Source organism: Haemaphysalis longicornis, unplaced genomic scaffold (genome assembly GCF_048455015.1).
Source record: "Haemaphysalis longicornis isolate Haplotype H1 unplaced genomic scaffold, Haemaphysalis longicornis Haplotype H1 scaffold_4, whole genome shotgun sequence".
Classification (NCBI taxonomy): Eukaryota; Metazoa; Arthropoda; class Arachnida; order Ixodida; family Ixodidae; genus Haemaphysalis; species Haemaphysalis longicornis.
This window is the reverse complement of record NW_027526361.1, coordinates 116700699-116713675: the sequence shown is the minus strand read 5'-3', so window position 1 is coordinate 116713675 and position 12977 is coordinate 116700699. Positions and strand designations below refer to the sequence as shown.

Below are 12977 nucleotides of genomic sequence, written 5' to 3'. Positions count from 1 at the left end.
TTATCGTTATTTCTGAAACCTGGCTTTCTGGTGACATTAGCTCATACGATTATTTTTCAAAAAATTACCAAGTTTTCCGTAAAGATAGGGACTTTTCTAGGGTCAAACAAAAGGGAGGCGGGTGTTAGTTGAGGTCGACAGCACTTTTCAATCTATGCGGCGTCATCAACTTGAGGGCGACAACGAGGCTGTCTGTCTGGACGTTCGTCTGACTGGCGGCGAGAAGCTTTTACTAGGGGCGTTTTACATTCCACCTGATGTTCTTATATATTCGTTTAACAAGCTCCTTACATCTGTAAAAGTTTGCTCATCACACCCGAATCACCAGCATATCATTCTGGGCGATTTCAACACATCTGGCGTACAATGGGAACATCTTACCCATCAACACTACAATTATTACGTACAGCGAAAATTCAGCATGATTTTAAACTTCGTAGACTTCACATCCTTGGTAAAACTTAATAATATCAAAAACAGGTCTCAAAATATATTAGTTCTTTGCTTTTCAGACATTCAAAACGCGCGAGTATCGTTGTCTGACATCTCTTCTGTCAAAGCCGACAAGCATCATCCGCCTTTTCTAGTTTCTGCTCCCGTCTCGATTCAGCGTTGCGGTTCACTGAAACAGTCAAAAGCGGCATGAATCCGTTTATACACAAGTGCAAAGTGTGCCGTTCAAAACACCCCTTTTGGTTCTCTAACGAACTTCGTACCGCCCTTAAGTTAAAAGACCGCTGCCATAGAAAATATAAGAAAACTGGGATTGATAAATGGAAAGAGGACTTCCGCTCTCACCGTAAAACGTGTAAAAGTGTTTATGAGCGGCACCAGCGCTCTTATCTCGATTCTGTGGAGAGCAGCGTTAATTCCCAGCCTGCAATATTCTGGAAATAAATTCGATCCCGTAAAATAACTCACATGAGCAAATCTGTCTTGTTGATTCCTCTGGGGAAGAAGTTCGTGAGGTTGCCAACCATTTTGCGCAGCAATTTAGTACTACATATGACCGGAGCGATGACAGTGAAATAAACGTAATGTTGAACAATATACAGGGTTCTACCTTAGTACAATCGGATGAGCAGTTGGTGCTTCAGAGTCCAAGGCGCATGAAACCATCACTGTCGTGTAGCCCTGACGGAATACCTACCGCTATTTTAAAAACTTTCAGCAGCATTTTTGTTCCTGTTTTAACTGAGATATTCAATCACTGTCTAAAAACAACTGCATTTCCTCGTAAGTGGAAAATTTCTCGAGTGCGCGCCATTTTCAAGTCAGGCACCAAATCTGATGCGAAAAATAGCAGTGGCTTAGCTCGGCTATGCCAGGATATACGCAGCGTGAGCTAAGGTTCAGCTGGTTATTTTTAGGTTTCCTGGTTGTCTAGGATTAGCAGATTATCATGATTACCAATCCAATCCAATCCAATCCAGTTCAGCCCTGTTCGGTCCAGTCCAGTCCAGTCCAGTCCAGTTCAGTCCAGTCACTGCTCCTCGCGCATGGCTCCTCCTGCAGCACGGCTCTCCAGGAGCCACGCCAAACGGCTATCAAGCGGCTCCGGCGCAGCGTCAGACTTGGCTACTGCACAACGGAGGCGCACAGCTAGGCACGCGCCGGCGCCAGTGCGTCTGCCGCGGCTATGACTTCACTCCTCTAGAATGCGCAGACCGGCGAATGTGCAGACTCAATTCTCTACACACCCGTACTCCAATTGGATTGGATTTCAATCCAACACAATCGAATTTAATTCAATCCAATCCAAATCCAAATCCAATCTAATCCAATTCAAGCCAATCCAAGCCATAATCCAATCCGGTCCAAACCAATCCAATGCTCCTCGGGCTTGCGCAGAACGGCCTTCACGGCCCACGCAAAACTGCTCTACCTCAGCCAGTGTAGCTTACGCTACAAAACTATAGAGCAGTTTCTCTCCTTTGTGCTGCATCCAAGATTTTTAAAGCAGCACTGCACAAGGCATTGTCAAGTTCTGTACAGCAGTTTCGTACAAGCAAACAGCATGGTTTTGTCAGGAAAGTCGACAACAACTAATCTCGCCTGCTTCATGGAGCAGGCCTCCGCTGCACTTTCCGAGCGAGGCCAGTTGGACGTTGTCTACTGTGACCTGAGCAACGCATTTGATGTCTGCCACGCGTTGTTACTTGATAAGCTTTTGCCGTCGGGCATTGATACACCACTCGTGGCATTGCTGGGTAGCTATCTAAGCAATCGGTCCAGTTTCGTTAGCGTTAATGGGCAGACGCCTCTATGTATAGATCAACAAGCGGTGTGCCCCAAGGCTCCGTGTTGGGCCCTCTCTTGTTCTCCATTTTTGTGAATGATGTGTCAGTCGCAATTAAAAAGTCTTCTTTTCTTCTCTATGCTGACGACATCAAAATATTCAAACGTATAAATTCCATCGAAGACTGTGATGCCCTGCAGCAAGGTATATTCTCCTTTGCTGACTGGTGCTCAGATAACAGACTAAATCTCAATTCGGCGAAAACAAAGGTCATGTCTTATACCCGAAAAACAAACCCCATTTTCTTTCACTACAGTGTTGATGTCGATGACGGTTTCTTTCTAGAGTCGAGGAGGTCAAAGTCTGACTGCTCTTCGACAGCGCCTTAACTTTCTTGCCTCAGGTCACCCAATTGACTCTGCGGGCGCTCCGCTCGCTTGGTGCTGTATGCAGGTTTTCACGACACTTCCAGTCTCCTCATTCGTTCCTAAAACTTTTTATGGCACTTTCTATTCCTCAACTTGAATATGCCTCTGTCATTTGGAATGGAACCTGCACATCTAATTGTCAACGTGTAGAGCGTGTACAGACCAAACTTTTATCAATATTTATGCATCGTTTTCCCTCTGAGCCTCTCCCGTTAACTGTCTCTTTAAGTTACCGGCGAACCCGCTCAGACCTTCTTTTCTTGTACAAACTGCTTCATGGTACAATTTCATGCCCGGAACTGCTTGCAGCAATCGGTTTTCGTGTTCCGAAAAAAGCAACAAGGCTTAGCCAATCTTTCCACACAGCTGCACAACTTAGCAGATGTTCTCCTCTTGATAGACTGCAACGCCTATGTAACCTTCACTCCGGGGAAATTGATAATTTTCGCCGCCCCCTTCGGGGTTTTTGGGCGGGATGTTAGCCGTGGCGCGCTAACTTCATTTTGACAGTACTCGTGTTCGTCAGTTATTTTCCTCATGTGTGTGTTGTTTTCACAGAGTTTGTTCTCATTTGTTCGTATATGATGTTGGTGCTGCGGGCGCAATCGTTGTATGTGCTACGACACACTTGTGTAGTCAACTCTTCATACATATTTTTAAGTGACCCGGGCAGGCCACAGTAACAAATGTTTCTATAACTTATAACTTTCTGTGAATAGATGCAAACACTTCCTGTGCTTTGTTTCATACATGTTTGTGTAATTGGTGCTTCATCCTATTGCTATGGTCATTTTACAATGTGTTTTTGCAATGTACCATAATTTACAGTCTAAGTTAGTCGTGTAATGTAGTTTGGATACCACTTTTAATTTTATTCTCTGTACTATTTCCAATTTTTTATTGTTCTTAACTCACCCACCTTTTTTTACTGGCTGTTTATGTGTCAGCCGCTGATGTATTTCTATGCGGCCTTTTTTCTCCTCTCAGTGCGCCAGCACGAAGGTTTCGGCTGTTCCTGGGCACTTTAATAAAACTTGATTGATTGATTGATTATTTTTATTATCACGCGATAACGGCCATTTGGATGTTTTGGGCAAGCGAATGAGCGATTACTTGAATAATTGTTCCCTACAGCGCATGCATGCATCGTACAGTATACTAGATGTCCGCAAGGTTAGAAAAACCGCACTGTCCAGAGTTACGTCCGACAGAAACTAAACTTGAAAACTAAAATATGTCCTACGGAAATTTGGGATATTATTTAGGGTTACGTCCGATGGACACAAAAATTTAAAATTAAATTTACTACCGACTGGCAGAACTTTCAGTTAATGTGTTGAGTTATGTCCTGCGAACCCAAAATTGAAAATTAGAATTATGTGCGACAGAACTTTATGCCAGTGTTTTGAGTTACCTCCGGCGTAACAGCCTGTAAATGAAATTGAAGTTACGTCTGACGTATGCAACAGTATAAATTTAAGTCCGAAATGGAAATTAAACCGACGTTCGACGTGAGGTAAGCAGTGAAAAACGTTTATAGCTGGCGCTACTAAATACCGCCAGGTTCAATGAAATCTGTGCAACACTATTGCAGCGGTGCGTTATACGATACGTGATGTCAAATTGGCAAACAACACGAATGTTGCTGATATATGGCCGAACCGGTGCGCAATTGGTAAAGTTCGTCCTGTGATAGTATATATATAGGGTGAGATTTTAGGAGTAGTTTTTCATGCAATAAGGACAAAAAAGTCCCATTTGGTCGAGCGGTTTGGAGCGTGTTAGTTGCAGCCGTACAATGAGGCGATGTGCGTTAGAATTCCACCTGGGTCATTGGAGTTCTATCTTAATTTTTTTTTATACGAATGCACGTACACTTCTTTTCATATCCAACACACGAAAGGAAAGGAGAAGTCGGGAATTACAAAATAGAACCTCTTGTCGAGGGCGGCGGAGTTGCAGTTCATAGCGTCTGCAGCTCGTGCCGAGAACAAAGTTTACATGGGCCAAGAGGTTTTTACAAATACAATTAATAATTGATGGGGGTTAGAGAAGTGAATCCCTTGGTACTCTCTTATTCTTCCCAGGAAAGAAGAAACCTCAAGAAATGTAATTAATATAGCTGGCTTACTAACGAAAAATGCACTTTATGAAAGCGGCAACTATTATGGGTAAACGGAGTCGTTCTGACGCCATATTTAATTTTGGCGCTTACAGTCACTTTATATGCAGGTGTCAGTAAAATTATAGTTCTTAAGCATTGAAGTTGAAGTTGAAGTTTATTCATAAAAAGTAAACGGTTACAAAGGAAGTTTACAGAAATATAAAGCTGAAATGTTGTCTTGAAGGAACTGGTTCGCACACATTTTTTGTCCGGGAATTTAGAACATCCCAAGCTTTATTCTTTGCGTTCATAGAGTTCCATACTGAAATACGTATATTAGTACCAAACTATATATAGGCGTACACGCTCTACAGAAAATACATAGGTGGGCACGCGGTAAATGGTAAAGCACAAAATAAACTTTATATTAAAGTGCGGAGTTATGTGGCGATCTTCTGATTTGTTTCTCAACTTGCCGGCAAGCCTTATGCGCCTTTTCCGAGGAAGTTGCTACAAGGCTGTCTACCCCGGCTGGTGCTAACATGCTGCGACTAGTGATGAAGAAAAGTCGGGGGCGCTGCCACCCCTCACTGTTGTACGGAACGGTGTTCCTGGAACTAGTTCCTTCTGGGAAGAACGGAGGAACGCTACTGTTCCACTGAGGGCAGGTGGGACAGTAATGGTAACTCGTTAGGCTTACGAAGCAACAGCGAGGGAACAACGGCGTTTCTTCTGTAAACGTGCCATAACTTCAGGATTTGGCTGCTTTTGAGGCCAAGGATTTAGGGCGCTGAAGCTAGTACAAAAAGTCACAGACCGCTGCTGTGTTTATCTTCCTATAGGCTGCCAAATTTTCCCGCCCTTCCGCGGAGGTCAAAGGCAGAAGAAAAATGAGCAGTGACTTAGCTCGGATATGCCAGGGTATACGTAGCGTGAGCTAAGGTTCAGCTTGTTATTTTGAGGTTTCCAGGTTGTCTAGGATTAGCTGATTATGCTTACTGCTGCTAAACGATTTCCCATCCAATACAATCCAATCAATCCAATACAATCCAGTCCAGTCCTGTCCTGCCCACTCCAGTCCAGTCCAGTCCAGTCCAATCCAATCCAATCCAATCCAATCCAATCCAATCCAATCAAATCCAATCCAATCCAATCCAGTCCAGTCTAGTCCGGTCCGGTCCGGTCCAGTCCAGTCACTGCTCCTCCCGCATGCGCAGCACGGCTCTCCAGGAGTCACGCGAAACGGCTATCAAGCAGCTCCTGCGCAGCGTCAGACTTAGCTACTGCGCAACGAAGGCGCACAGCTAGGCACGCGCCGGCGCCAGTGCGTCTGCCGCGGCTTTGACGTCACTCTAGAATGCGCAAACCGGCGAATGTGCAGACCCAATTCTCTACACATCCGTACTCCAATTGGATTGGATTTCAATCCAACACAATCCAATTTAATCGAACCCAATCCAATCCAATCAAATCGAAGCCAATCCAATCCAGTCCAGTAAAAGCCAATCTAATCCGATCCGATCCGATCCGATACAAACCAATCCAATGCTCCTCGCGCTTGCGCAGAACGGCCCTTCACGGCCCACGCGAAACTGCTCAACCTCGGCCAGTGTAGCTTACGCTGTAATAACCCGTCAGCGGGCCGCACCTGTCGGCAGGCTGTATCCGGTGCGACCGGCCTTGACGCAACGGCGAGTGCAGACGCCAATGAGGCAGGAGCATTGGTGCCCCTTTAAATCGCACCATAGGAATATTTGTGAAAAACGAATGCCGGATTGCGGCTGGGACAGACTGCGTTGAGTTGAGGACTGCCTGCGGTCTTGGCAATCGAAGGTTAGTTATCTAGAAGACGAGCTGGGCAGAAACAGTTAATAAAGGTCGCTATTGCGTCCAGTGCATATTGAGAAATTGATACAAGTATGGTGTGTTTCGGGAAATCAAAATTGTTCAATGTGAGTTTTGAATTGCTGACTTTATTTCGCCTCAGGATTATCCGGCACTATATTTTAATACAGAAAAATCAAATGTAACGTTAATGTAGCGACAAGTTTCAATGTTGGAAATATAACTCGAAAGCATTACTTTCGCAATGAACTTGTGTCGGGAACTCGTTTCGAACTTTGGAAGGAACGAGGAACGAGCTTTCGTTCCTGTTTGAGAGGAAGGTGTACGACCATTACTGTCTGGGAGGAAATAGTACGACACTGCAGCCCCTCCCTTTTTATCGGGCGCCGACTGCCAGGTGCGGCATCCTCTGCTCCTTTCTAATATTCTGGGTCGCCTATGTAGCGTTCCGTACGGCCGATGTGCTCGTTTTAATTTGTAGTTTGCACTCTAATTTTTTTACTGTGAAATACCTGGCTCGGCCGGACGTAACTGAAACCATTTGGTTGAGGTGTCGTCGAATGTGACTTTAATTGGCAATTTTGGGCTCCGTCGAACGTAACTGCAGACACTGGCTAAAAGTTCCGCAGGAAAAAAAGTTCTGTTTTCAATTTCGGGATCCCTCGGAGGTAATTCTAGACACTGCGTAGAAAAAAAAAACTGAAAGAAGAACTGGAGCTTGCTGCTCAGCGGTTGTGGCCTCGCATGACATAAATACGGCGACGCTCAGAAATTATGTACAAACACGCAGAAGAAAACAATAAAGTACACATTTACACAGTTGTTATCGTTTTTGGCTTCCTTACCGTTATACGGATTGCTCAGAATATTTATCATACTTCAAATCTGCATAGCATGCCCACATTTTGTTATGCTAAAAAAACTCGTTCCTGCAATCACTGTTGTCTTTTGGCAGCATTTCATTGCCTCTTGTGACGCCAGTGCTGATGTTCATCGTGAACAAGTTTTCGATAAACGCATTCTTTGAGTTTGAAACACTTCAATTAGATCAGTTGGTTAATAATAACACAAATATGAAAAAGTCTATACACTACGGCACTCCGTAACAACTAGAGCAGCACTTTTCTTGTTTTCGGTAAAGAAAACTGTTCTATATTGTCACCAAACATTGTTTTTACAGTTTCTTCTCTTTCCACACTCATCAGCGCAACATAAAAAAGTCTGTCTTGGGCCCTTGTGGCACGAAAAAAGGAAAGTATTAGTTTGAACTTGCTGACGGACTTTCCACAGCCAGCGATATGGAAACGGCTATGGCTAACTTTATCTTAATCGGTACGCGAAGGTTGGGAAATACGTTGTCATCCTCTTACTGCATGATAAATTTCCGAAGTTGTTCAGGTTTTGATAACCCCCGGTCAACACGCCGTGAAGACAGCAGTGGGCGCAGGACCTCTTCATAGAGGACCGTCGGAACGATAAAACTCGACAAAGGTGTAACAATTTGTTTTTAGTTCGTTCTCGTCATCACCGTAGCACAGCTTGTTTATGTCAAGGAGAAAGCCAAACTTGGCATCGGTATCCTGCAAGCGAATAAACCTCTCGTCCATTTCAGAATGAAGACGGTCGAATGTGGATTTCATGACCCTTTGTATTTTCTGCTTAGCCGTTCACACCGCTCCTTTCCAGTTTTCACCAGCCATCTGTTTTCTTTTTTCGTCTCGAACGCCTTTCAGCATTGACATCCCACGACTCACAGACACCAAGCCCTTCATCGAGTGACTCACTCACCAGCGTTTCCCTTTCTTCACGAAACTGTTCTCTAAAAGCGTACATGTCTAAAGCAGCCTAGTAAAAGTTAATTGCTGAGCCTTGCAGCCTTTAAACACGGTCTATTTGAACCAGTATCTTGTTCCAAAAAACGAGCAAAATAAAAACATCATATCTTAACATCCGCTGGTGCAGTAGCTAGTGGGTGATCACTTGTCGTTTCACTCGTTTCTTTGACGTTATTTGCCATAACGTGGAAAACGTCAAGTATGTCTTCAAGGTACCTACTGACTGGCTTTACCGCTTTGACCCTTGCACTCCGTCTCCGACCCATACTTGACAAGAATACGCACCGCGAATTTTAAATACCAGGATCTCTACAATTCCCTGAATGTTGTTCCCCTCGCCTTGTAAGAATGCCTGCAAAGGGCTAATCGAAATAGAAGGGCGCAAATTTTAAGCACGCCCCCCCCCCCCCCCCCCCCTCATCTCGCCGCTGCTGGAATACAAACGAGAAGACATGAAAACACATGCATGCAGCACGCACGCAAGCACACTGGATATCATCCCGTGTTGCCTTCCAAACTCCCGTAAGGCCGCTGGCCCTCTAGAAAGGGAAGAATTTAGCTTACCATTAATAAGAACACCACAAGGAGCAGTGCTTTCACCGCTACTCTGTAACATAGCCCTACTTCAAATCTCGGAACCACTGAACAAAATATCAAATCTTCACCATAGTCTCTATGCGGACGATATTACACTCTGGACCAAGGGGGGCAGTGACGCCGAAATAGAAGAAATTCTCCAAGCTGGTGCGACAGTTGTTATAGAGGGCGCTGCCATCGGTGGCCTCCAATGCTCCCTCACGAAATCTGAGCTATTGCTTCTACCCTTAAGGAAAATACAACATGGGAATCCAAATATCCATGTTTACATTGAGTCAACCCCTATACCGATTGTCTCAAAAGCCACGGTTCAATGAGAAAAAAAATACTAAACAAAAGCAAGAACGGGGTGGCGAGAGAATTAGCCGAAGCGTATTATATCAGGGAGAGAGCGAATGACTGTATAAGGGATACCTCGATTGCTTTGTATAGAAGCGAAATGGGTTTTCTGAAAAACGTGCTGTAAACATAACCGTTTTTATTATCATCTGTGTATGTGTATGCTGGTTCTTTCTCGCCCTCTCTTTTCCTAGGGAATATAAGCACATGAGTAGCCGAATAAATAGTTGGAACTTACGGCCTGTCTTGTCCACGCTGTTCTTCGTCCGTGTGTTTTTGTTCCTCTGGAAATCATGGCAACTATTCACCAACTAGCTCAGTAAGAAGTTCTTCTCCCTCATCCAGGCGTACCTAAGTATTCATACATGTGTGTGGCGCTTCCCGACAAAGAGACCAGTTTAAGTGCTTGAACAGCGGCATTGTAACACAAGGATAGCTGTGCCGAAGGCAAGGACGACGAGAGGGGGACATTCCCGGGGGGCTTTGTCGGGTGATGCAGGGGGTGCCGGCGCCTCGTGTGTGTCCCTTCACTTCGTCTTCGTCTCCCGCAGCACTATCCTTGTGTTACAATGCCGTACCAGTAAACCCAAACAAGAACACTCTGCAACAGTGACTTCGGCAGCTGCTTCGCCCTGCTTTCGAAAGATAGCCCCGCTGCCATTTTTCCCCCTCGGCCACAAGTTGGGCAGACTCGGCTGGGCGCCCCCTCCCAAGTGGCGCTCAAGGAATTTGTACACCCCTGCCCCCACTTAGTTACGCCACTGATTCTGCACTCACCGTAGCCGTTTTAGGAGCACTAAGAGACCAGGGAATAAATGAAACATACGCAAGACATCTAGAAGGCATAGATAGGGACTGTACGGTCAGGATAACCTTCAACAATCAAAGGCATAAATTTCCAATTCGAAAGGGAGTAAGACAGGGAGATACCCTGTCACAGCATGTCTGGAGGGGGTATTTAGAAAGCTTGACTGGGAAACAAAAGATTAAGGATAAACGGGGAATACTGGAGCCATTTGAGATTTGCGGACGACATAGTCTTGCCGATTGCGACTGCAGTACCCATGCAAACAATGCTTGAGGAACTACAGTCAGAAAGTATGGCTGTTGAGCTAAAAATAAATACGAATAAATTTAAAGTAATGAGGAATAAACCTTTCAAAAACGTCCCCTTCAGCTTAGAAAACAAAACTCTACAAGAAGTAAAAAAATATAACTAGCTCGGACAGACGGTTAGTGCTGACTTTAACAATGAGAGAAAAATAACGGGCAGAATAGGTGTGGGTTGGGGAAAACTCGGCAAGCACTCCCACATAACAAAAAATAATCTACCTCTGTGCTTTAAAAGAAAAATCTGCAACCAGTGCATACTGCCGGTGACGATACACGGAGCTGACACGTGGCGCCTTAGTAAACAACCAGAAAGCAAACTTATGTCGACTCAATGACCCATGGAACGAATAATGTTAGGTATATTTCTCAGGCAGAGTTGAAGATATCATAGTTGAAATAAAGAAAAAAAGAATTCGGTAAGGGCTGGTTATATGGTGAGATGAACCGACAATCGGTGGACAATTAGGGTAACAGAGTGGATACCAAGAGATGGGTGTAGGAGTAGGGGACGGCCAATAACACGATGGAGGGATGAATTACGGAACTTCGGGGGTAAACTGTGGACTCGAGCAGCACAGGACAGGAGTGGTTGGAGGCAAATGGGAGAGGTCTTCGTCCTGCAGTGAACCTGAGTAGGCTGATGATGATGATGATGTTGATGATGACGGTCAAGCAGCATGAACCAGTCAGAACACTAAGGTGAAATGTTGTCCACATCAGTTTGACGTTGCAAGCAGTTATTTATTTAGCGATAGATAACGCAGGCGCCCGCAAAGAGCCGAATTGAGGAACAAGCATGATTAGGAAGGTCGTTAATGTAATAATAAAAAGTAATGGGCCCAGCACACAACCTTTGGTTACAACAAAAGTAACAAGGGAAGTGGGTAAGTGGCAATGATTAGCTGTTACATATTGAGTATGGTTGTCTAGAAAACACTTAATCTACTTAGCATTTGGAGATCAATGTTAATTTTTTGTTTTATGAAACGTGAGGAGAAACTGTGTCAAATACTTTTTGAAATCTAGAAAAAGCAGTTAACATAGGAACCCCGATCGACGGCAGTAAATAGGTGGCTAGTAAACTGCCGGAGCTGGGTTTTGCAGGAGTAGTTTTTCCTAAAACCATGGTGATGTTTATAAAAAAAGTTGTTAGATTCAAGGAATGTAATTAAATTAGAGTAAATAACAAGTTCGACCAGTTGCATGGAATACTTGCAAGGCTGATGGGTCTGTAGTGGAGAGGCTAACTTGGGTTACTCTTCTTGGGCACAGGTACCACCCTCCCCGATTTCCTTTCAGATGGCAGTACAGAGCCTTCCAGAGACTGCGAAAAAATTGAGGACAAGATTAGTGGTGAGTATGTTGCAGTACATTTTAAAAGTTGGGATGTCATCCCATCGATACCAGGGGAAGTGGGTTTAAGGGCTAAAAAATACGTTGAAGCGCAAAAACGTAGCAAGCTCTGCAGAAGACCAAATATTTTATATCTCAGCTCTGCTCTATGAGCGCATACAGGGGATGCATCTCGTCTCACTCGCAAGCAGTGCCGTAGCCAGAAATATATTTAGGGGGGGGGGGGGGGGTTACACGCCACGTAGAAAAAAAAAGAAAGAATCATTGCTCCACCGCCCAAACAATACATGTCACCTTTCTGCATGCATAAATTTCCGGGATGTTCTGACACCGAAACACACCCCTGGGCTACGCCCCTGCTCGCAAGGATTGGCATATTATTTTCGACGAACAGAAAAGTAGTTTCCTCCTGACACGATCCTGTATTCTCATCCGATGCTTCCTTCAGCCCGGTAACTCTCAAAACAAACTGTGTGAGTTCTGGGATAACCTTGAATCTCATGAAAACTATGAACTTGAAGCTTCACCTCCCTTCCAGACTACGAGGGGCGAGCAAATGACACCTATTATCTAAACGATCTTGTCTACATAGCGGAGCCAACCAAAGCTGCCCTAGTCCAATTTAACCTAACCAACACTATCCTACCTCAACCATACCGAGACTTCACAGGAGTTTACCCGAGCTTCAGCTGGGTCTACTGTACCCACGGGACGTGGGTGTGAAGGATCACAACCCGGTTGTCATTCCTCTCAACGGTACATAAAACCTGCTCACTGAAGGCCGAAAAGGAATTTCGGAAAATCTGAGATAAAGAAAGCCAGCGCGATTGTCACTGAGGTTTTGTCCAACGTGGCGTTCGTTTTTGTCAAGCGGGAGTAAGAATAGATAAAAGTCCTCCCAGGAAGTCAACTAGTCTACACCATCCAGCCGCGGCAACAGTAAACCAATTACGAAGGGGAAGCAGCTGAGCAGAGATGTGAGGGGGCAATTACAAGGCGAAGCCATGCTGTTACGTCTTCATGGGGCGTTAACATCGTAAGGGACTCGTTGCTGGGGCTGGCCGTTTTTACGTATAAATTACTGGGGCCTTTTCTGCAGTAACTGAAGCATCAGGGGATAGTGT

At 44.8% G+C, this 12977-nt stretch overlaps 1 pseudogene; it reads right to left on the bottom strand.

Moving 5' to 3' along the window:
* Nucleotides 1-7339: 7339 nt before the first annotated feature.
* Nucleotides 7340-8950, bottom strand: LOC144179950 (uncharacterized; annotated as a pseudogene).
* Between the last annotated feature and the right edge of the window lie 4027 nt (nucleotides 8951-12977).